This window comes from Sciurus carolinensis, chromosome 13, assembly GCF_902686445.1.
Source record: "Sciurus carolinensis chromosome 13, mSciCar1.2, whole genome shotgun sequence".
In the NCBI taxonomy this organism is placed as follows: domain Eukaryota; kingdom Metazoa; phylum Chordata; class Mammalia; order Rodentia; family Sciuridae; genus Sciurus; species Sciurus carolinensis.
Window position 1 is genome coordinate 1,470,424 of NC_062225.1, and position 23,618 is coordinate 1,494,041.

The 23,618-nt window shown below is 43.6% G+C and overlaps 1 non-coding gene across 1 annotated transcript; it reads right to left on the reverse strand.

The window, feature by feature from the left end:
- Nucleotides 1-23,023: 23,023 nt before the first annotated feature.
- Nucleotides 23,024-23,097, reverse strand: Trnam-cau (transfer RNA methionine (anticodon CAU)). Its single transcript has one exon. It is a non-coding gene; the product is annotated as a tRNA-Met (tRNA).
- Nucleotides 23,098-23,618: the final 521 nt, after the last annotated feature.

Below are 23,618 nucleotides of genomic sequence, written 5' to 3' on the forward strand. Positions count from 1 at the left end.
CATAGGGTAATCATGTCTGTCTCATTCCACCATTTTTCATACCCACCTCCAAATGCCATATTATTATTCTTTATGGCCAAATAATATTCTATTGTGTATATATTCCAGTTTCTTTATCCATTCATCTGTTGGTTGGTTCCACAATCCAGCTGTTGTGAACTGAGCTGATATAAACATTGATGTGACTGTGTTACTGTATTATGCTGATTTTAAGTCCTTTGGGTATAAACTGAGGAGTGGGATAACTGGGTCAAAAGGTGGGTCCATTCCATGTTTTCTGAGGATTCTCCACACTGCTTTCCAGAGTGACTGCACCAATTTGCAACTCCACCAGTGATGTAAAAGTGTGCCTTTTCCCCCACATCCCAGCCGACATCCATTATTGTTTGTATTCCTGAAAATAGCCATTCTAATTGGAGTAAGATGAAATCTTAGAGTTGTTTTAATTTGCTTTTCTCTAATTACTAGAGATGTTGAACACTTTTTCATTTATTTATTAATCACCTGTATGTGTTCTGTAAAGTGTCTATCCAGTTCCTTGACCCATTTATTGATCGGGTTCTTCGTATTTTTGGTGTAAAGTTTTATAAGTTCTTTATAAATTTTGGAGATAAGTGCCCTACCTGAAGTGCGTGTGGAAAAGATTTCCTCCCACTCTGTAGGCTCTCTTCTCACATTATTAATTGTATTCTTTGCTGAGAAAAAGCTTTTTAGTTTCAGTCCATCCCATGTATTGATTCTTGCTTTGATTTCTTGTGCATGTCACTCTTCCTGCCCAGGATTGCTTTGGCTATTTGAGGTCTCTTTTTCTTCCTGATGAAGTTCATGATTGCTTTCTCTATTTCTATGAGGAATGTCATTGGGATTTTAATTGGAATTGCGTTGAATCTGTATAACACCTTTGGTAGAATGGCCATTTTGACAAAGTTAACTCTGCCTATCTGAGAACATGGGAGATCTTTCCGTGTTCTAAGGTTTTCTTCAATTTCTTTCTTTAATGTTCTTTAGTTTTCATTGTAGAGGTCTTTAACCTCTTTTGTTAGATTAATTCCCAAGTATTTTACTTTTTTTGATGCTATTGTGAATGGAGTGGTTTTCCTAATTTCTCTTTCAGAGGATTCATCACTTATGAATTGAAATGCATTAGATTTACGTGTATTGATTTTATATCCTACTACTTTGCTGAATTCATTTATTAGTTCTAGAAGTTTTCTAGTGGAGTTTTTTGGATCTTCTAAATATAGAATCATGTCATCAGCAAAAAGTGACAGCTTGAGTTCTTTTTTTCCTATTTGTAGCCCTTTAATTTCTTTGGTCTAATTGCTCTGGCTCGTGTTTCAAGGATGATGTTGAAAGAAGTGGTGAAAGAGGGCATCCCTGTTTTGTTCCAGTTTTTAGAGGGAATGCTTTCAGTTTTTCTCCATTAAGAATGATGTTGGCCATGGGCTTAGCATAGATAGCCTTTACAATGTTGAGGTATGTTCCTCCTATCCCTATTTTTTCTGGTGTTTTAAGCATGAAGAGATGTTGTATTTTATCAGACATTTTCTCAGCATCTATTGAAATAATCATGTGATTCTTAACTTTAAGTCTATTGATGTGATGAATCACATCCAGTGATTTCTGGATGTTGAACCAACCTTGCATCCCTGGGATAAACCCCACTTGATCACGGTGCACTATCTTTTTAATATATTTTTATATGTGATTCACCAGTATTTTGTTAAGGATTTTTGCATCTATGTTCATCAGGGATATTGGTCTGAAATTTTCTTTCCTTGATGAGTCTTTGTCTGGTTTTGGTATCAGAGTGATACGAGCCTCATAGAATGGAAGGGTTCCCTCCTTTTTTATTTCCTGGAATTCTTTGCGGAGTATTGATATTATTTTTTCTTTAAAGGTCTCGTAGAATTTGACTGAGAATCCATCTGGTCCTGGACTTTTCTTGGTTGGTAGGCTTTTGATGCCTTCTTCTATTTAGGTGCTTGAAATTGATCTGTTTAGATTGTGTATGTCTTCCTGATTCAGTTTGGGAGGATCATATGTCTCTAAAAATTTGTCAATGTCTTTGATATTTTCTATTTTGTTGGAGTATAGAGTTTCAAAGTAGCTTCTAATTATGTATTTCAATGGTGTCTGTCGTGATCTTTCCTTTTTCATCATGAATTCTAGTAATTTGAGTTTTCTCTCTCCTCTTCATTAGTGTGGCTAGGGGTTTGTCAATTTTGTTTACTTTTTCAAAGAACCAACTTTTTGCTTTGTCAGTTTTTTGAATTGTTTCTCTTGTTTCAATTTCGTAGATTTCAGCTCTGATTTTAATATTTCCTGTCTTGTATTTTTGGTGTTGATCTGTTCTTCTTTTTTTAGGACTTTGAGATGTAATGTTAGGTCATTTAGTTGTTGACTTTTTATTTTTTTAATGTATGAGCTCAATGCAATGAACTTTCCTCTTAGTACTGCTTTCAGAGTGTCCCAGAGATTTTGATATGTTGTGTCATTTTTCTCATTTACCTCTAAGAATTTTTTTATTTCTTCCTTGATGTGTTCTGTTATCATTGCATCATTCAGTAGCATATTATTTAGTCTCCAGGTGTAGGAGTAGTTTTTGTTTGTTATTTTATTGTTCATTTCTAATTGCATTCCATTGTGGTTCTGATAGGATACAGGGTAGTATCTATTTCTTTGTATTTACTAATGGCTTCTTTGTGGCACAGCATATGGTCTATTTTGGAGAAGGATCCATGAGCTGCTGAGAAGAAAGTATATTTGCTCAATGATGGATGGAATACTCTGTAAATGTCCATTAAGTCTATATCATTGATTGTATTATTTAGTTCTATAGTTTCTTTATTCAGTTTGTGTTTGGAGGATCTATCCAGTGGCGAGAGCGGTGTGTTAATATCCCCCACTATTAATTTGTTTTGGTCTATTTGATTCTTAAAATTGAGAAGGGTTTGTTTGATATACATAGATGCTCCAATGTTTGGGGCATAAATATTTAAAATTGTTATGTCTTGCTGTTTTATGGTTTCCTTAAGCCATATGAAATGTCCTTCTTTGTCCCTTCTGACTAACTTAGGTTAGAAGTCCACTTTATCTGATATGAAGATGGAGACCTCTGCTTTTTTATGGGGTCCATGTGTGTGGTATGTTTTTCCCCATCCTTTCACTTTTAGTCTGTGGATGTCTTTTTCTATGTGATGAGTCTCTTGAAGGCAATATATACTTGGGTCTTTCTTTTTAATCCAATCTGCCAGTCTAGGGCTTTTGATTATTGAGGTTAGGCCATTAACATTCAGGGTTGTAATTGTGATATGATTTGTTTTCCTGGTCATTTTGGCTTATTTTTGGTTTTTGACTTGGTTTCTCCTTTATTTGGCTATCCCTTCAGGGTAGTTCCTCCCTATGCTGATTTGTATTGTTGCTTTTCATTTCCTCCTCACAAACATTTTGCTGAGAATGTTCTGTAGTGCAAGCTTTCTATTTGTAAATTCTTTTAACTCTTGTTTATCATGGAAGGATTTTATTTCCTCTTCAAATCTGAAGGTCAGTTTTGCTGGGTATAGGATTCTTGGTTGGCAACCATGTTCTTTCAGAGCTTGAAATACGTTGTTCCAGGCCCTTCTAGCTTTTAGGATCTGGGCTGAGAAATCTGCTGATATTCATATTGGTTTCCCCTTATATGTAATCTGATGCTTTTTTCTTGCAACCTTCAAAATCTTATCTTGTATGTGAGGTATTTTCATTATAATGTGTCTTGGTGTGGATCTGTTGTAATTTTGTGCACCTGTCTGTAAGCCTCTTGTATTTGATTTTCCATTTCAGTTTTCAGGTTTGGGAAATTTTCTGATATTATTTCATTGAAGAGGTTGTTCATTCCTTTGGTTTGAACAAAATCTCTGTGCCTTCCTCAATCCCAATAATTCTTAAATTTGTTTTTTCATGATATCCCATAATTCTTGGAGGGTTCCATTCATGACTTCTTAACCACTTCTCAGTTTGTTCAATTTTATTTTCAAGATTAAATATTTTGTCTTCATTGTTTGAGATTCTGTCTTCCACAAGATCTATTCTGTTGGTTATGCTTTCTATTGAGTTTTTAATTTGGTTTATCATTTCTTTCATTTCAAGTATTTCTGTTTGTTTGCTTGTTTTTTTTTCAGAATCTCTATCTCTTTATTGAAGTGTTTTATTGCTTCCTGCATTTACTCTTTTAACTGTTTACTGGAATGCATTGCCTACATTTGCTCTCTTATCTCGTCCTTGCTTCACGGATCATTTTAATTATGCAGATTTTAAACTCTTTCTGTCATTTCTACTGCCATGATGTCATTGGATTCTATCACAATAGCATCTTGGTTTGTTAGGGACAGTTTCTTCCCCTGTTTTTTCATATTGTTTCTGTATATTCTCCTCTAGCAGTGAAGATCAGAGATACTGAAGTTCCCCCCTGCGGTCTTATTATGATCCTGCAATTTTCCAGTACTTCTCCTTTGAAGGGGAGACCAATACCAGTAGCACCCAATACAGAGAAAATGCAGCCCTGAACCAGACAGCCCATAAAGACTTTAACCTTATTGTAATGAACAGGATGAGTTCGATTACTATTTAGAGTGTTTCTAGTAGTGAACAAGAGGATGGGGATGGGTGTAGGATGTGAGTAAATAGAGGTACCTGTCAAAGGGCCTCCAGTCTCCTGTAGGTGTCTCAGGAAGGGAGCCGCCCTTCCAATGATGGCCACACCCTCAGAATTAATTCAAAATGCCTGCACCAGCCTCCAAAGGAGCTGGGGAGCCCCAGCAAGGGTGCACGGAGGCAGGCACAGTGTCCCTCTGCGGTGGGGGGACTGGCCTCCATCCACGGCGGGCAGGCCAAAAAACACTTCTGAAAAATGTGAACATCACCTTTAAAAATTGTGTAAGATAATATTCTGTAACATGTGGTTAAGATTGTTAGATTCGGAAAATGAAAAACCCCAGGATATTGTGTGGCCTGGGAAGAGTGAGAAATAAAGCCACACATTGATCGCTTTCCTCTCTTCCAAGATAGACCCTCTTCAGATGCTGGCCACCGACCCCCAACCCAAAACCCCAATCCCTGAGTGCCAGCCTGACCTGTATTACCTATATAGGCCCAAACTCCTCCTCTGCCCGGTGGCCCAATTCTCACCAGGAGATTGGGTCCTCTGGAGGTGTGTTCCCCTCCCTGAATGAGAAGCTGGGATTATCCATGAAGTTTGTGTTCGTCCCAGTCCCTTTCTGCTAACAAAGTCACCTGGTTTCTTGGTTACTTATCTCTGAGGTTTGTTTCATTTAACCATCCCATATCCTTTCCATAAGGTTCCAAAACGCAGAGATTGTGTTCTACCCTGAATGTACTTTATTCCTAACTTCATAACATTAAATGTAGTGTTAAGAAAATTTAAAAAGAAATCACACTTGGAGAAGCATACACAATGAAAGTCCTTACAGTTCTCAGGTCCTAGCAGAGGGAGGCCCAGCATGCCCAGGTGGCCAGTCATCTGACAGCCTGGCCAAGGCCTGGGGCCAGTGTGCCTTCACAGAGGGTCATGGGTGGAGGACATGAGGCGAGAGGGAGGCATTCTTGCTGAGTAAAAAATTTTTTTGGTACTGGGGATTAAACCCAGGGGCACTTATCACTGAGCCACATTCCCAGTCCTTGTTTTTTATTTTGAGACAGAGTCTCAGTTGTATGAGGCCCTGATAAGTTGCTAACGCTGGCCTTGAACTTGGAACCCTGCCTCACCACCCCAGCCACTAGGATTACAACTGCACATCGCCACGTCTGACCTCACTGGGTAATTTGAACGTACCCAGGTTAAGAGCTGTCTCAGGGCTTTTGTGGGGCTGCATCAAAACCCCTGAGGCTGGGAAATTTATAACAGCAGAGATTAGTTTTCTCACGGCTCTGGAGGCTGGAACGTCCATGTTCAAGGTGCCGGCAGCGCCAGTGTCTGTTGAGGGCTGTCCTCTGCCTCAGAGAGGGCACCTGTTGCTGTGACTCCCCGGGACGTGCACACTCTGCTCCCGTGGTGGGGTTGGGGCCACAGCGAAGGGGCTGCACCACTTCTCTAGATCCCTCGAGGATCAGGCGCTGATCCCTCATGAGGCTCCACTTGCCTGAGGTCCCACTTGTAATACCACCATGGGGCTTTCAATTTCTTTCTTTTTTTTTTTTTTAGTTTATTTTTATTGTAAACAGATGGGATACATGTCGTTTCTGTTTGTACATGGAGTAACAGCATAACATTTGCATATTCATACATTTACATAGAGTAATGATGTTTGATTCATTCCATTATTTTTTTCCTTCCCCCCACCCCTCCCACCCCTCTTTTCCCGCTATGCAGTCCCTCCTTCCTCCATTCTTGCCCCCCTCCCAACCCCCATTACATGTCATCATCCGCTTATCAGTGAGATCATTCGTCTTTTGGATTTTTGAGATTGGCTTATCTCACTTAACATGATATTCTCCAATTTCATTCATTTGCCTGCAAATGCCATAATTTTATTATTCCTTATGGCTAAGTAATATTCCATTGTATATATATACCACAGTTTCTTTATCCATTCATCAATTGAAGGACATCTAGGTTGGTTCCACAGTCTGGCTATTGTGAATTGAGCAGCTATGAACATTGATGTGGCTGTATCTCTGTAGTATGCTGATTTTAAGTCCTTTGGGTATAGGCCAAGGAGTGGGATAGCTGGGTCAAATGGTGTTTCCATTCCAAGTTTTCTAAGGAATCTCCCCACTGCTTTCCAGAGTGGCTGCACTAATTTGCAGCCCCACCAGCAACGTATGAGTGTACCTTTCTCCCCACATCCTCTCCAACACCTGTTGTTGCTTGTATTCTTGATAATTGCCATTCTAATTGGGGTGAGATGGAATCTTAGGGTGGTTTTGATTTGTATTTCTCTTATTACTAAAGATGGTGAACATTTTTTCATATGTTTATTGATTGTTTGTAGATCTTCTGTGAAGTGTCTGTTCATATCCTTAGCCCATTTGTTGATTGGGTTATTTGTATTCTTCATGTAGAGTTTTTTGAGTTCTTTATATATTCTGGAGATTAGTGCTCTATCTGAAGTATGAGTGGCAAAGATTTTCTCCCACTCTGTAGGTTTTCTCTTTGCATTACTGATAGTTTTCTTTGCTGAGAGAAAGCTATTTAGTTTGAATCTATCCCAGTTATTGATTCTTACTTTTATTTCTTGTGCTATGGGAGTCCTGTTGAGGAAGTCTGATCCTAAGCCAACAAATTGAAGATTTGGACCTACTTTTTCTTCTATAAAATGCAGGGTCTCTGGTCTGATTTCAAGGTCCTTGACCCATTGCAAGTTGATTTTTGTGCAGGGTGAGAGATAGGGGTTTAGTTTCATTCTGTTGCATATGGATTTCCAGTTTTTCCAGCACCATTTGTTGAAGAGGTTATCTTTTCTCCACTGCATATTTTTGGCACCTTTGTCTAGTATAAGAAAATTGTATTTATTTGGGTTTGAGTTCATGTCCTCTATTCTGTACCATTGATCTACCTATTTTGGTGCCAATACCATGCTGTTTTTGTTACTATTGCTTTGTAGTATACTTGAAGTTCTGGTATTGCGATATCCCCTGTTTCATTCTTCCTGCTAAGGATTGCTTTAGCTATTCTGGGTTTCTTATTCTTCCAGATGAATTTCATGATTGCTTGCTCTATTTCTGTAAGGTATGTCATTGGGATTTTATGGATTTGCATTGAATCTGTATAGCACTTTTGGTAGTATGGCCATTTTGACAATATTAATTCTGCCTATCCAAGAACATGGGAGATCTTTCCATCTTCTAAGGTCTTCCTCAATTTCTTTCTTCAATGTTTTGAAGTTTTCATTGTAGAGATCTTTTACCTCTTTGGTTAGATTGATTCCCAAGTATTTTATTTTTTTTTTGAGGCTATTGCAAATGGGGTTGTTTTCCTCATTTCCCTTTCAGCTGTTTCGTCGCTTGCATATAAAAATGCTTTAGATTTATGCGTGTTGATTTTATAGCCTGCTATTTTGCTGAATTCATTGATGAGGTCTAGAAGTTTTCTGGAGGAGGTTTTTGTATCCTCTAAATATAGAATCATGTCATCCGCAAATAGTGACAGCTTAAGTTCCTCTTTTCCTATTCGTATCCCTTTAATTTCCTTAGTTTGTCTAATTGCTCTGGCTAGAGTTTCAAGGACAATGTTGAATAGAAGTGGTGAAAGAGGACATCCCTGTCTTGTTCCCGTTTTTAAAGGGAATGGTTTCAGTTTTTCTCCATTAAGAATGATGTTGGCCATGGGCTTAGCATAAATAGCCTTTACAATGTTGAGGTATGTTCCTCCTATCCCTATTTTTTCTAGTGTTTTGAGCATGAAGGGGTGTTGTATTTCGTCAAACGCTTTTTCTGCGTCAATTGAAATAACCATGATTCTTATCCTTAAGTCTATTGACATGATGGATCACGTTTATTGATTTATGAATGTTGAACCATCCGTGCACTCCAGGGATGAACCCCACTTGATCGTGGTGCACAATTTTCTTAATATGTTTTTGGATACAGTTTGCCAATATTTTGTTAAGGATCTTTGCATCTATATTCATCAAGGATATTGGTCTAAAATTTTCTTTCCTTGATATGTCTTTTCCTGGTTTGGGTATGAGGGTGATATTAGCTTCATAGAATGAGTTTGGTAGGGTACCCTCCTTTTCTATTTCCTGGAATACTTTGAGAAGTATTGGAATGAGTTCTTCTTTGAAGGTCTTGTAGAACTCAGCTGAGAATCCGTCTCGTCCTGGACTTTCCTTGGATGGTAGATTTTTATTGGCTTCTTCTATTTCATTGCTTGATATTGATCTGTTTAAATCATGTATGTCCTCCTGGTTCAGTTTGGAGGAGCATATGTCTCTAGAAATTTGTCAATGTCTTCGGTAGTTTCTGTTTTTTTGGAATACAGATTTTCAAAGTAGCTTCTCATGTTCTGTATCTCAGTGGTGTCTGTTGTGATATTTCCTTTTGCATCATGTATTTTAGTAATTTGAGTCTTCTCTCTCCTTCTTTTTGTTAGTGTGGCTAAGGGTTTGTCTATTTTGTTTACTTTCTCAAAGAACCAACTTTTTGTTTTGTCAATTTTTTGAATCGTTTCTTTTGTTTCAATTTCATTGATTTCAGCTCTGATTTTAATTATTTCCTGTCTTCTACTACTTTTGCTGTTATTCTGTTCTTCTTTTTCTAGGGCTTTGAGCTGTAATATTAGGTCATTTAGTTGTTGACTTTTCAGTCTTTTCTGGAATGCGCTCCATGCAATGAATTTTCCTCTTAGTACCGCTTTCATAGTGTCCCAGAAATTTTGATATGTTGTATCGTCGTTCTCATTGACCTCTAAGAATTTTTCAATCTCCTCCCTGATGTTTTTTTGTTATCCATGTTTCATTCAATAGCATATTATTTAGTCTCCAAGTGTTGGAGTAATTTCCCTTTTTTATTTTGCCATTGATTTCTACTCTCAGTCCATTATGATCTGATAGAACACAAGGCAGTATCTCTATTTTTTTGCTTTTCCTAAGGGCTGCTTTGTGGCATAACATATGGTCTATTTTCGAGAAGGTTCCATGTGTTGCTGAGAAGAAAGTGAATCCGCTCGTCAATGGATGGAATATTCTATATATGTCTATTAAGTCTAGGTTATTGATTGTGTCATTGAGTTCTATGGTTTCTTTGGTTGGATTTTGTTTGGAAGATCAATCTAGTGGTGACAGCAGTGTGTTAAAGTCGCCCAGAATGATTGTGTTGTGGTCTATGTGATTCTTGAAATTGAGAAGGATTTGTTTGATGTACAGGAATGCACCATTGTTTGGGGCATAAATATTTACTATTGTTATGTCTTCCTGATTTATGGTTCCCTTAAGCAGTATGAAATGTCCTTCTTTACCCCTTCTGACTAACTTTGGCTTGAAGTCCACTTTATCTGATATAAGGATGGAAACCCCTGCTTTCTTACTGAGTCCATGTGCGTGGTAGGTTTTTTCCCATCCTTTCACCTTTAGTCTGTGGATGTGCTTTTCTATGAGATGAGTCTCTTGCAGGCAGCATATTGTTGGGTCTTTCTTTTTAATCCATTCTGCCAGTCTATGTCTTTTGATTGATGAGTTTTGATTGTCTTTTGATTGATTAACGTTCAGGGTTATTATTGAGAAATGATTTATACTCCCAGTCATTTGGCTTATTTTTGGTTTTTATGTTGGCTTGGTTTCTCCTTTGAGTGGTTTTTCTCTAAGGTAGTTCCTCCCTTTGCTGACCTACATTGTTGTTTTTCATTTCCTCCTCATGGAATATTTTGTTGAGAACATTCTGTAGTGCAGACTTTCTATTTATAAATTCTTTTAACTCGTGTTTATCATGGAAGGATTTTATTTCATCTTCAAATCTGAAGGTTAGTTTTGCTGGGTATAGGATTCTTGTTTGGCAACCATGTTCTTTCAGAGCTTGAAATATGTTGTTCCAGGCCCTTCTAGGTTTTAGAGTCTGGGTTGAGAAGTCGGCTGCTATCTGTATTGGTCTCCCCCTATATGAAATCTGATGCTTTTCTCTTGTGGCCTTCAAAATCCTATCTTTATTTTGAATGTTAGGCATTTTCATTATACTGTGCCTTGGTGTGGATCTGTTGTGATTCTGTGCATTGGTGTTCTGTAAGCCTCTTGTATTAGATTTTCCATTTCATTCTTCAGGTTTGGGAAATTTTCTGATATTATTTCATTGAATAGGTTGTTCATTCCTTTGGTTTGTATCTCTGTGCCTTCCTCAATCCCAATACTTCTTAAATTTGGTCTTTTCATGATGTCCCATAGTTCTTGGAGATTCTGTTCATGATTTCTTACCATCTTCTCTGGGCAACTTTATTTTCAAGATTAAATATTTTGTCTTCATTGTCTGAGGTTCTGTCTTCCAAGTGGTCTAGTCTGTTGGTGATGCTTTCAATTGAGTTTTTCATTTGGTTCATTGTCTCCTTCATTTCAAGATTTCCGTTTGGTTTTTTTTTTTTTTTTTTTTTTTTTTTTTTTTTTTTTGAGAATCTCTATCTCTTTGTTGAAATGATCTTTTGCTTCCTGCAGGTGCCCTTTCAGCTTATTGGTATTATCATTCATTGCCTGCATTTGCTCTCTTTTCTCATCCTTTGCTTCGCGAATCATCTTAGTCATGTATAATCTAAAGTCCTTTTCTGACATTTCTTCTAACATACTATCATTGGATTCTATTACTATAGAATCTAGATTTGTTTGGATTATTTTCTTCCCTTGTTTTTTCATGTTGTTCATGTATCTTCCCCTCTAGCAGTGCAGATCTGGGGTATTGCAGATTTCCCCCTATAGGCTTATTGTGGCCCTATAGGTTTCCAAAACCCTTTCTTTAAGGGGAGATCAATATTAGCAGTGCCCAAATCAGACACTATGCAATCCTAGAGCAAATAGCCCCTACGGGGACAATAATAAAATTGTCATAATAAACAAAATGAGTTCAAATATTATCTTCGGTAAAACAAACAGGTTTGCAATAAGGTCTGCAGTTTCTAATGGAGGACAAAGAGGATGCAGAGGGATGTAGAATGTGGCTGTTAATGGGATAAGAAAAGAATATACAGAAGTTCTAGAATATAGAAAGGGTGAGAGTGTAATCAAAAGAAATCGGATGTTAGCATGCAAAAAAGGGAGAAAGAGACTCTGAGGGAACAGGTAAACAAAAGGAAAAGAGAGCAAGAAAAGTAAAGAAATAAAACTTAAATTTTTTTTAAAAAGGAGAAAAAACAAAATCTACTGTATAATAGTCATATACTAATGAAACCTCCCAGTGTTTAGTAGCCTGATGCATGAGAGGTACCTGACAATGAGCTTCAAGCCTCCAGCAGGCGTCTCAATTTGCCCCACCTAAAGATCAGAGCTCCGGCTTCCAGGATTATCCAAGATGGCCACTCTGGCTTCAAAATGTGTTGGCAAATGGGGAGCTGCAGCTCAGGGGTGGACATGGTCAGCTGGAGGTCCTGGAAACGGGATGCAGTTGGTCAGGCAGGGGTCCTGGAGGTGGGGTGTGTTTGGTGTGGTTGTGGGATCCTGGAGGCTGGGTGCAATCAGTCGGTCTGGGGTCCTGGTGATAGGGTGCAGTCAGTTGGTCTGGGGTCCTGGTGGCAGGGTGCAGTTAGTCGATGTGAGGGCCCCAGAGGCAGGGAGTGATTGGTCGGGCTGAGGGATCCTGGAGACGGGGCTCAGTCAGTCCGGCCAGGGGTCCTACGGGGCCTGGCTGTTGTCTCAAAATGGCAGCAGCCACGTGTAATCAAACCTGCAGGTACTGTGACAGTGAACTTCCAGGCAACAGCAGGCAGCTGGTGTTCCACTGGTGGTTGGCGATCAGTTTGCTGACTGTTGTCGGACGATCGGGAGGTGAACCTCGGAACGTTGGGTGATGGATAGGAGTAAGGCAGTTGATGGACAGGCAAGAGGCAGGCAAATGGCGGATGATAGACGTCTGACAGTGAGCAATCTGCTCTCAAAAAAGGCGTTGATATGCTGGCAGACTGCAGGTCATCACAGCAGACAAATGGGTAAACACCAGGGGATCGATAAGCAGCAAACCTGCCTCACTGAGAAACAGATATCCTCTGCTTGAAACCGGTGTTATGGAGCGACAAGGAATGCAGCCTCCCTCTAGTCCGCCATCTTGGATCTCCCCCGGAGCTTTCAATTTCAACACATGGATTTTAGAGGAAACTCGACAGATTTGATAAAGGGCTCAGTGGGAAGGATATCAAGAGGTTATATAGCTCAACCCCACCTCCACCCCTTGTTAGGGACGAACACTCAGTACTGGACAAGGACCAAGTGAACGTCTTCAGGGCAGCTTCAGGCCCTCGGGAGTCAGGAATCAGGAGGAGCAGCATGGGCCAGATGCCCGTCAGCTGAGGAGTGGGCGGATGCGTGTGGCGGGTCCTCGCCTCGGAGTCTTATGTCAGGGACGTCAAGCTCTGGTCCACGCTGCTGCAGGGTGAACCGCACACACATCATGCCCAGGGAGAGGAGTCGGTCAAGAGAGACTGCCCCTGGCCAGTGCCATCTGTTGGAAGGGTTCCCGACAGGCAGACCTGTAGAGAGAGCAGTGGGCTGGCTGCCAGGGGCTGGAGGCAGGAGGGCGGATGGGAGTGACTGGTAATGGGAAGGGTGCCTCTGGTTCCTGCTGCTGTCTGTAGGAATATGCAAGGGGAGAAATTTGAATTCAAGGAAGGAGTGGTTTTTTTTTTTTTTTTTTTTTTTTTTTACTAGAGATGACGTGGTACATGACTTTAATTCCAGTGACTCAAGAGGCTGGGGCAGGAGGATTACAAGTTCAAAGTCAGTCTCAGGAAGTTAGTGAGATCCTGTCTCAATTTTTTTTTTTTTTAAACAATGGGGTTATGGTTCAGTGCTTAAGTGCCCCTGGGTTCAATCCCTGGTACTAATAATCTATCTACTTGTACTTTTAATTCTCTATCCACAGCAGCTGGTGCTTAAACTCAGGTTTACAGCGGATGCTTCCCTGCCTTGCACAGAACCTCCTCTGGGCATCGACATAGCAACTGGGCAATTTTGTCCTGCACCTTTACAGAGGAGGTTCCCCGTGCAAGTGCCTTTGCAGCCAGGAGGCAATCAAAGACCATGATCCAAGTCAGCTCTCCCTGGGGATTGAATCAGGGTGCTCTGCCACTGAGCTACGTGCCCAGTCCTTTTAATTTTATATTGAGTCAGGGCCCAGCTGTCTTAACCCACAAGCTTTATTCTCTCCCTAGTAACCTTGCACTCAGTGGGGACCCTGAGGAAGGCTGGTTTGGGCTTCCCTGAAATCTGATTGTTGGGGGCTCCAGCGGCCTGGACTCCAGGGCTCTCACCCAGGGGGTGTGTGTTTCCCCAGCCCCTTCTCCTGGACAGGGGCTGGTGCCTACCAGATGTGAGGCTGCCAGGTGCCCTCATGGACATATCTCTGCTCATGACAGCCGCTGGCACTCATGGGGCAGGAGCAAGGCTCAGAGTCAAGCTGCGCCAACCTCAGAGGTCTGGGCCTGCTCGGGGATTGTTCCCAGGTCTGGTGCCTCCCAGGCATGGTCCTGTGTCCCCACAGCAGCCTCTTGACAGCATGGAGCCACTTCCCGGTGCTGATCCCGTCTCACAGAACAAGGAGGGAGCAAGGCCCCTCCCTGCACACCCCGTGACCGCTGAAGCAGGTCTTGCACCACAGACACAAGAGGAGACTCCTCAGGGTCTGCTGCCTCTGGTTCCCAGGAATGAGCCAGCTGGTCATCTTGAGGACAGAAGAGGAGCTGCAGGTCAGGGTGGCAGGGGAATGCTGGGCGAGGTGCCACAGTTCCAGGGTCCCTCCTGGAGGAGGGCATCCTGCCTCAGAAGCCATGGCGGCCATCCTGGAGACAGCATTCCAACGCAGCCTAAAGAGCACCAGATCGACTTCCAGCCCTGTGAAGAAGTTTGCACGTGTTCCTCTCCAGTGCTTCTGAGGTCTTGGGTGGCTTATTTGAGAGTCCAACCAAGAAGTTCCCCTGGGACCACTGTCCTCATGCCTGCAGGACACTTCTGTGTTGACTGTTCTGAATCTGTTATAGTAAAGCTAAGGCCGAAGTCTGGAAGGGTCAGAGGGCCCTAGAACAAAGCTCTTGTTTCTGGAATGGCCTTCACTCTTAGTCCCCGTCACACCAGAGAGCTCGCCAGACAGATTTCACTCTCCAACTTGAGTCAGACCCCCTGCCACAGGACCTGCTCCCACAGTGGTGGACCTGGGAACATGGATTTCTCTCTGCGTCTCTTGTTAAGTGTGCCCACGGCAGCAGCCTGGTGGCCCTGAGGGTCACATGGACCACCTGCACTGGCCAGTCACTCTTCACAGGTGGGCAGCGAGGAGTTGGCACATCACATGGTGTTAGATACACAGGACACCAGACAGTGAGCAGTGAGCATGGTGTTCTCGTCCTGCAGGATGACAAGAGCTGGGGTCCGAAGAACAGATGGCAGAGCAGCAGATCACTCTGCTGGCAGAAGCCAACTCCTGACTGCTGCCAAGCAGCAGCTTGGACCTCGATGGAGCTGCAGACCATGGTGCAGAGGCAGGTGAGTCTGCAGAGGGCTGCTGTCCACAGAGGCAGAGGACACAGAGGAGCACTGGCCTGGCGACAGAAGCCTGGGAGGGAGCCGAGAGGTCTCCTTGCATGAGGCTCACATGAGGTAGGTTCTCCATAGAGGAAACGTGGTGTCCTTCCAGGACCAGGCAGGCTGGCCAGGCTCCACCTGTTTCTGCCGTGTAGACATATCAGGTTGCTGGGCATCAAAGCCAAGCAGGTCCCTAAAGCTTGTCTCTTCCTCTGCTGCCCTAATGGAAGACACCAGGAGGGAAGGCTTCTGGCAGTGGTTGCAGCAGGATCCTGGGCCAGGAGGGGTGGCCTGGGCCAGGGCAGTGGTAAGATGTCAGGCAGGGCCAGCCCCACAAAAGCTGTGGAAGTAGCCAACAGGATTAGCTGAAGTAAATATCAAAAGCAAAATACAGCCGGACTTGGTGATGCACGCCTGTAATCCCAGCAGCTCAGGAGCCTGAAGCAGGGTGATCATGAGTTCAAAGCCGGCCTCAGCAAAAGTGAGGTGCTAAGCAACTCAGTGATTTTCTGTCCAAAGGGCTTGTGTGACTCTGGCCTATAACCAAACAAATTTTGTGGAAACTATAGAAATCAATTTATGTTGAGCAGCTAATGCAATTGCATTTACAAAAAGATTCAGTTTTCTCCTTGCAGAGGTTTTTAAGATGAAGAGATTTCTTTCTGGGGCTTCAATTTTAGACTCTCCTAGCTGTGAGGGTGCTTGTGTGGCACAAACGTCACCGTCTTTGCTTGCTCTCAGCTCTGGCTCACACTGGCCAGACTCATTAGGGGAGCAGGTATGCTGAGCTCTGTCCCCTCCTTGGGGGAGCACTGTCATTTAAGAGCATGATTTGCCCTCCAAGAGGCTCTGTATTGTGACTGGGGACAGGAGCGTAACTCTCCAGGCTGTTCCCAGCTCTCTCAGCAGTGCAGCCTGTGGACCCATCCAGATGGCGCTGCACCCTTGTTCCAAGACCCTCAGTCCATGTGCTGGGGGAGGCCTGGGGGACACGCCGGCCCATCCCATGTGACCTTGTGTTCTCACGGCAGGAAGCTGCAGAATCACTCCTTCCCACCCAGCCCTGGCCCTCCCAGTCCCCCTGTCGGCTCTGCTCCTCATCAGAGCTCAGAGCCCCAGCTCCAGATGAAAGCCCCCTCCCCTTCTCCACTCCTCAGGCTTGCAGAGTGGAGCCATGACTCCATTGCCCCAGAGCTTCCCTCAGGTCTGTGCTTGTTTCTTTCCTGTGCCCAGATGGACGGGCAGCTTGGACACTCACCAATCCAGGTAAGTAGAGCCTAAGTGCCTGTTGATCTTGGGGACTCAAAAAGAAAGTGCACCAAGAAGAAGACAAAACACACAAAATTCAAAATAATCAAAATGGAGCAACAAAGGTAAACTGCCGGGATTTGTAATCACTCACTTGGGAAATCCTGGCAGAGTCCTCTCGAGCTGTTTCTGCTATCCCACTTAATCTAACCCTGCTAGAAAGTGCGTCACTCTTTCCCATGCTGGCTGACGTCATTGCACCCGAGTGTAAAATTCTGTATCTCGTTTCCATTAATAGAGGGAACCAAACCAAACTACGGTGAATGGACTGTGGTGGAAACAGGCCTTTGACATGGTATTCAAGTCTAGACTTTCTATTTGCAACAAATATTGCTCTAACCAGCAGTGGACATTTGCCTTTTGCTTTTCATGCTGTCAGTTGCCCATCGCAGTTCCCAAATCCTTCCCCTTAGAATTCCTGTTCCCCATCTCCCATGGCCTTGTAAGGTCCAGGATGAAGTGGTAGATGGTACTTTCCGTGGCATGAGATTGGAGGGCAATGGGACTGACCTCAAGGCCAGGTGATGAGTGTGGTCCCTAAGAGGGCCTCTCTCTCCACTCCCTGTGAGTGCTTTGTACATGGTGGGCACATTGTCCTGCCCTCAGTGGGCCCTAGGATGGACTGTTTGGTGAAGTCTGAGAAAGGCTAGAGTGGAGGGAGGAGAGGCCAGGATCTCTGTGAGGGTCTAGGCCAGTGTCCAGTGTCACCAGGAGAGATCTGCAGGGGTCAGAGACAGTGGGGGAGGGGTGCTTGGACTGGCAGGTGGTCAGAAGCGGCCGCCTGAGCACCAGCCACCTGCTAGTCTGAAAGTGCTGCACCTCGGCCAGCAGACCCCAGGGAGAGGTCCTCAGAAGATGCCCCTGGCATCTTTTTATGCTGCTCCAGGAATTCAGGTGATGAGAGGAAGGAGGTTCTGGGGTGCTCCCTGGCAGCTGCAGATGAGCTGACAACTCAGTTTTCTATTTTTTAAAAAACTGTAAAACTAAAAACAGAAGAAAAACATTATAATAATATGTGAAGATTAACTAGTTTGTTAGGTGAGGGGAAATAATTGTAGCATATAGAATGAAGGCTAATTAACTCACTAATGATAAGGGTATCATTCTAGTGTGGAAGACAAATTTGTCAGTGCTAAACAATTATGTAACATAATGGAGGGCTCTGTTATTTCTTGTCAAGGTCCAATCAGATTTGGGGTGCTATTCCCATGAGTTCATGGGCTTGGTTCCTTTGGAGCACAGCAAACAAGATCAATCTTGGAACCATATTTTCCTCATGGTTGAGTCATTTCCATCCTGCTCAACAAATTACATAAAATAAGGCCAGAGATACAATTAACAGTATCATCAAGGCTAGAAACCCAGCTACATGTGTAGAAAAGTACTTAAAAGGGTTAAGGGAAGATAGCCCTTCAGCTAAATTGCTCTAAATTTCTCCATCATCAAAAGTAGGTGTTTGGGCATTAGCCAGGACCAGGACCAGAGACTGTAATTTTAATACATCCAAAGAGGCATTATGAAAAGGATCAAGTCCCATTGAAGGATTGCATGCACTCTACCATTGAACCTCAGTGTCATTGAGTATTGAATGGAATCCTAGTAACACAAAAAAATATTGCACCTGGGGAGAGCAGCACTGGGCCTTAGACTGGGAAACCCGGTATCCCCAGGAGGCCAGGGAGCTAAGTAGTATGCTAGTGTGATGAGTGGAATATTCTAGAGAGGGGCTACCGAGAAGTAGGTCATCTACATACTGTATTAGGTGGCTAGGGGATAAATATAGTGTGGCTAGGTTGCATTAGAAGGCCTGGCCAAAATGGTGGGGGCTCTCTCAAAAACCTTGGGGGAGAGCAGTCCAAGGGAGTGGCTGGGAGCAGTTAGTGTCTGGGTCTGTCCAGGAAAAAGCGAAAAGTGTGTGTGAGGCTGGACGGAGGGGATAGGAAAGGAGGCGTCTTCAGGTCTGATACTGAGTAGTGTGCGGTGGAGGCTGGGATGGGATCAAAGCGGGCAGGGGCTGGGCACCGCAGTGAATGTGGGCAGGATTGTCTCAGTGGCCTTTCTGAGGTCCTGGACTAGCCCAAACTGACCACTGGATTTCTTTCCTCCAAGAATTGGACAATTGTGAAGTGAATGTGTTGGTTTGAGGAGTTTGGCCTGAAGTAAATGGGAGATGATGGACTCTAAACCCCTGAGGGTTGAGGCGGTCAGAGGATATTGGGGAAGGGTTACCTGGTGGGTGGGGTCCCTCAACTGGATATGAATTGGGGAGTGACATCCTGCTATTTCAAGTTGACAAGTGTCCCAGATTGTGGGGTTAATCCCAGCAAGGTAAGATCAGTTGGGAAGCTTAAGAAGCAGGGGTACCTGGTCAGGACTGGATTGAAATAAAAAGATGGTAGTGAACTTTAAAGAGGGAATTGTAATGGAAGCTTTTAATTCATGTAGAAGATTTTAAGTTCATGCAAGTATAAAGGCTGGGACAGTGAAACAAATTCGAATGTGCAAAAAAGAGGGGGTGTTTTTTGGGGGATAGGTTAGGGTCCCTGAAACACCCATAATTGGGGTCTTTGATTTAAAAATATATCCACGACTTTCTGTCAATAATGAAAGTATTGTCCCCCTGTCAACCTTAAGTGAAGCCTCATTGTCTTCCCGCATCCCTGTAGCCCTGGGACCACCTCAGTGGCACAGGAATGGAGTCCAGGCCCCTCATTCTAATAATCCTGTGCGAGGGAGTTGGGGATCAAGTGGATAAAGCCGAGGGAGGGGTGTCCTTCCCTGGGATGCTCAACTCTGCAGTGTGTCCATTGTTCACACTTGGGACCGTGTTGGTGAGGAGGACGGACCTGGGTAAGAGCAATATTTCGCACAATGTCCCTTTTGCCCCCGTGGGTAGCAGGGCCTTGGGGTGCTTTGAGGACTCGTTGGGATCATGAGGGATTAAAAGATCAGGTCAGGGCATAAGTGGTGGCGCCTGCTGGATGCCCTGCATTGCAGAGGTTAGGGGCTGACATTTAACCTTTAGGTGCTTCTCTTTTGCCTTTTTGGCTTCATCCTCTCAGTCGTTAAAAACCTTGAAGCTGTATCCAGTAGTGACTGTTGAAGAGACTCAGGACCTGTCACTAGCCGCATACGTTCCTTGCTGATGTCAGGTGCAGACCCGCTGATAAAGCGTAAAGAGACTGCCACCAGGACCATTCGTATCCAAGTTTGAACGTTTGGTGACTGCCTCACTTTGTTGGACCAAAAATAGGGCAGGATTTTCATCAGGTCTCTGGGCGATTTCCTTTCTCTTTTCCCGGTTTAATTGGCTGTGAGGGTTTTTTGACATTTTCTCTAGGAAGCAAGTGACCATATGTTGTAACCTGATAACCTCGGGGTTTGAGGTTGGTTAGTCCAATCAGGTTCAACTGAGGGAAGATTTCGTGTGCATTTCAGGGTTTTGGCTGTGTAAGAGATCCCCATGATCGCTAGCAGCCTGCCAGATCATCACTGGTCATGGCGGAAGTTAATATATGATATGTCTGCCCAGGTGAGATGATAACCTGAGTCAGAGCGTGGATTCCTTCCTAGATTTGGCAGGGTTTTCAGAAAATGGGCCGAATTTGTCTTCTGTCCAGGGCACATCTGTCACGTAGAAGGGGATGTAAACTTGCAGGATCCCTTTAGGTCCTGCTACTTCTGGTAGGGGAAATATGTGTTTAGCTGGGAGAGGTTTTGGCCACGTATAGGGAGGGGATGGCAAAGGGAAAGGAGAGTGTGGAGTTTGTGAAGGGGAGTTTGATGGGGGAGCTGTATAACTATGGGGAGGGGGATCTGATGGGGGAGCAATGGGCTTTGGGGCAGGGACCCCAGAGGGGACAGGGAGACCAAAGGGGAGGCTGTGGGGCCAGGGAGCAGTAAGGAGGGTGGTCATCTGCTATCTCCAGGGCTGTGATTGAAGAAAGGGGTTGTACATTTGTAAGTAGTAACTGCAAAGTAGTGCAAGGCTGATATAGGGAGGGATTTGAGTGGAGGAGGGCAAAGGTCTGGAGGTTTGGAAGTTCCAAGGATTTGCCATTTCACATGAAATATTTTTCTAAATCTTGTAGAACCTCTTTATCAAGAGTCTCATATTTGGGCCACATATGCTGGCTATCCAATTGGTACCATTGCCAGATTTGAGTACTGAGCCTAAGGAGGCATTTAATTTGGAGATCATTATGGGAATAGAGGGTTTTTAAATTGGTGGAGAGACAGCCCAAGGGTGTGTCTCTGGGAATTGATTGGGTAGTTTCCGTCCTTGGAGGGACTGGACAGGGAAGGTGACAATGGAGAGTGAAGCATCCTCTGCACTCTTTATGTCACCAATGTGCCAGTCTTGGACTGGATTTCTCCACGAGGGACTGGGGAAACATCTTTCCCTCAATCCCAGCGGTCAGGGACAGGGCGTCAGTTAGCCTAAGGGCAGAGTCTCTGTCCAGCATGGAGGAAATGAGTGATGGACAGGTGTTGCTCCCTGTCAAGCAACAAGGTCCGATGTATCTCCTCAGGGCCCGCCTGAGGAGAATACGGGGCCGAGCAGGATGATGAGTGTCGGCAGCAATGGAAACCCACCAGAGCTGGGAGGTCTGTCAGCGCACGAAGCACAGCAGGAACTCGTTTATTGAGAGTTACACAGCTTTTATGTAGGGTGGGGGCTGGGTGGGAACCACTCAGCTTAAAGGTCAGCACGGCACGGGGAATCCACGAGGGAGAGAGTCCCATAGGACTAAATGGCGGGCACGAGCTGATCACGTTCAGGAACTGCTGCTAACCAATCCCAGACAGTAGGGGGTGGGGATGAGCAGGCCAATCAGGGAGTTGCTGGGTAGGAACACATTTTTCAGTTTCCGGGGGAGAGTGGCATACAAAGAAGTCCAGGTAAACTGTTGGTGGATCAGGCAGTGCCACGTATGAGGAAGAGGTTGCCACGAGGGTGCAGCCGCCATTAGGGTGCGTCCCCTACAGACAGGGACCTGGCTAATTAATGAGGTCTTACCTCTCCAAGGAGATGAGAAGGCAGGTGGTGGATGCAGAAGCCAAATGGCAAGTAGATCTCTGATTCACAGAGTTTGCTGGGTGCACAAGGGAAGGGCAGATTGGGGAGGGAGTAGAAGTAGGCCTCCTTTAATGCCAACAAAGGGTTTGATACAGGTCCCTTTACTGTTCATGTGGTGTAAGCCACAGAAGTTTAGCAGGTGGCTGATGGCTGGTACCCCTGAGGCTGTCAGAGGCAGGTTTTGGACTCAAAGCCTTCATGCAGCACTAGGGAGTTGCCCCAGCCAGATGCCCTCAGTTGCTTTGAGCCTCCCTCCTGTCTCCCGCACCAAACTTCCCCCTCACAGCAGTCGACATCTGGTACCCCTAAGGGCTATCAGAGTTAGGTTTCAGACCGGAGACCTTCATACAGCACCAGAGAGTTGCCCTGGCCAGTTGGACTCAGTTGTCTTGGGCCCTCCGTCTATCTCGTGCACCAAATGTCTCCAGAAGTGGACAGCAAAGGGCAGGGGAGGCCTATGTTCAACAGGGCAAGGAAAAGCAGTTTGGAGATTCCACCACAGGTCGTGTGAGTGGTAGCTGGAGGTCCTCCCAGCTTTCAGAGGACCTTAGAGGTGCCCTCAGATCACAGTCACTTTCCAGGCCTCATTAGTTGTCTAACTGATTGCTGTCTAACTGGATGGGGTTGGGGAAGTAGGGAATATTACCTTGTTCTCGGTTCCAGTCAGGAAACCAAATGTTAGCACGAACAGACTAGGCAGGACACAAACCTCATGAATCAGCTCAGCTGTTTATTCAGGAAGAGTTTCATGCAGGAACAGGGGATGCAGGGATGCAATGGCATCGGTGGACCCACTTCCCTAGTGAAAAATGAGCCCCCAAACAAAGAAAGGGCCTGGGTTTATATGTCATTTTGAGGGGTAGTCGAGTGAACATATCAGGCTTTTTCTGGCACTCATGAATTTGAACTTTTTGGGTTGGGCATCTGTGGGAGTGACAGGAGAGGATTTACTGTGAAGGAGATGAATGCCTCCTGTTACTTTAGGCGTGATAAAACACCTCCTCTCCATCTCAGCCTTTGTCCTGGGAGGTGAAGTCTGTCAGGGCCTGGCCTTCTTTTTCACTCCCTTTCCCCATGCCACAGTATTTGGGGGATTTTTTTTTTCATTTTCAATATATATTAAAGGAAATTTAGAAGGTTTCTAGGTATGGAAATACTTTTAGTAGAAGAAAAAATGTTTCTAGGTAAAGTCTTCATGTGGTAAAATCATAATATATCTAAGTAAACAATAGGAAGATCTAATTAAATGATAAGAAGGTCTAAGTAATTAATAGGGTAAATTAAAAAAAATTGTGTAACTAAGTTGGTTGTGTATAAGTAACACAATCAGTAAAGCTATTCAATGATTTTCCACTAGGGTCAAGTATTAATGTACTGATATAAACCACAGTGTATCTATATGTTAAAATGACAAGCATTTCTTTTTTTTTTTTTGTGGTGCTGGGGATTGAACCCAGGGCCTTGTGCTTATGAGGCAAGCACTCTACCAACTGAGCTATATCCCCAGCCCTGACAAGGATTTCTTAAAACATTAATTCGCTCTGAACATTGTGTCTGTTAAGTTTTATTCTTTAGAGCAACTAGTCTTGAAGAAATTAGGGTTTGTACAACTGTGGTTAAATATCAACTGTTATTTTAGAGTATTGTACTACATTAGAGTCTAGATTTTTCTTGAAAAGCTACACTTGGTTAATATAAAAACATCAAGGTCATTGTGGTGCTATTACTCTTCTTTGTATATTAAATATGTTCATATATTCCAGGTATACAAGTCTTTAAAGTAGAAGGTTTAAAAAAAGAACATTTTATCAAACTGGTGTTCTCCAACCTGAAACTGTTTGTAATTTTAGACTTATAAGGATAACAAATTTTATTGGGAATTTATTTATAATATGTAATGTTCTATAACTCAACCTGTTATGAATAAGGTGTATATAAAATTTTGTTGCTTTTTATACTGAGGTAAAAATTTTTGTATATTTTTAAAAGATAATGAGAGTCTAATCTATTTAAAGATTAATGTTCTG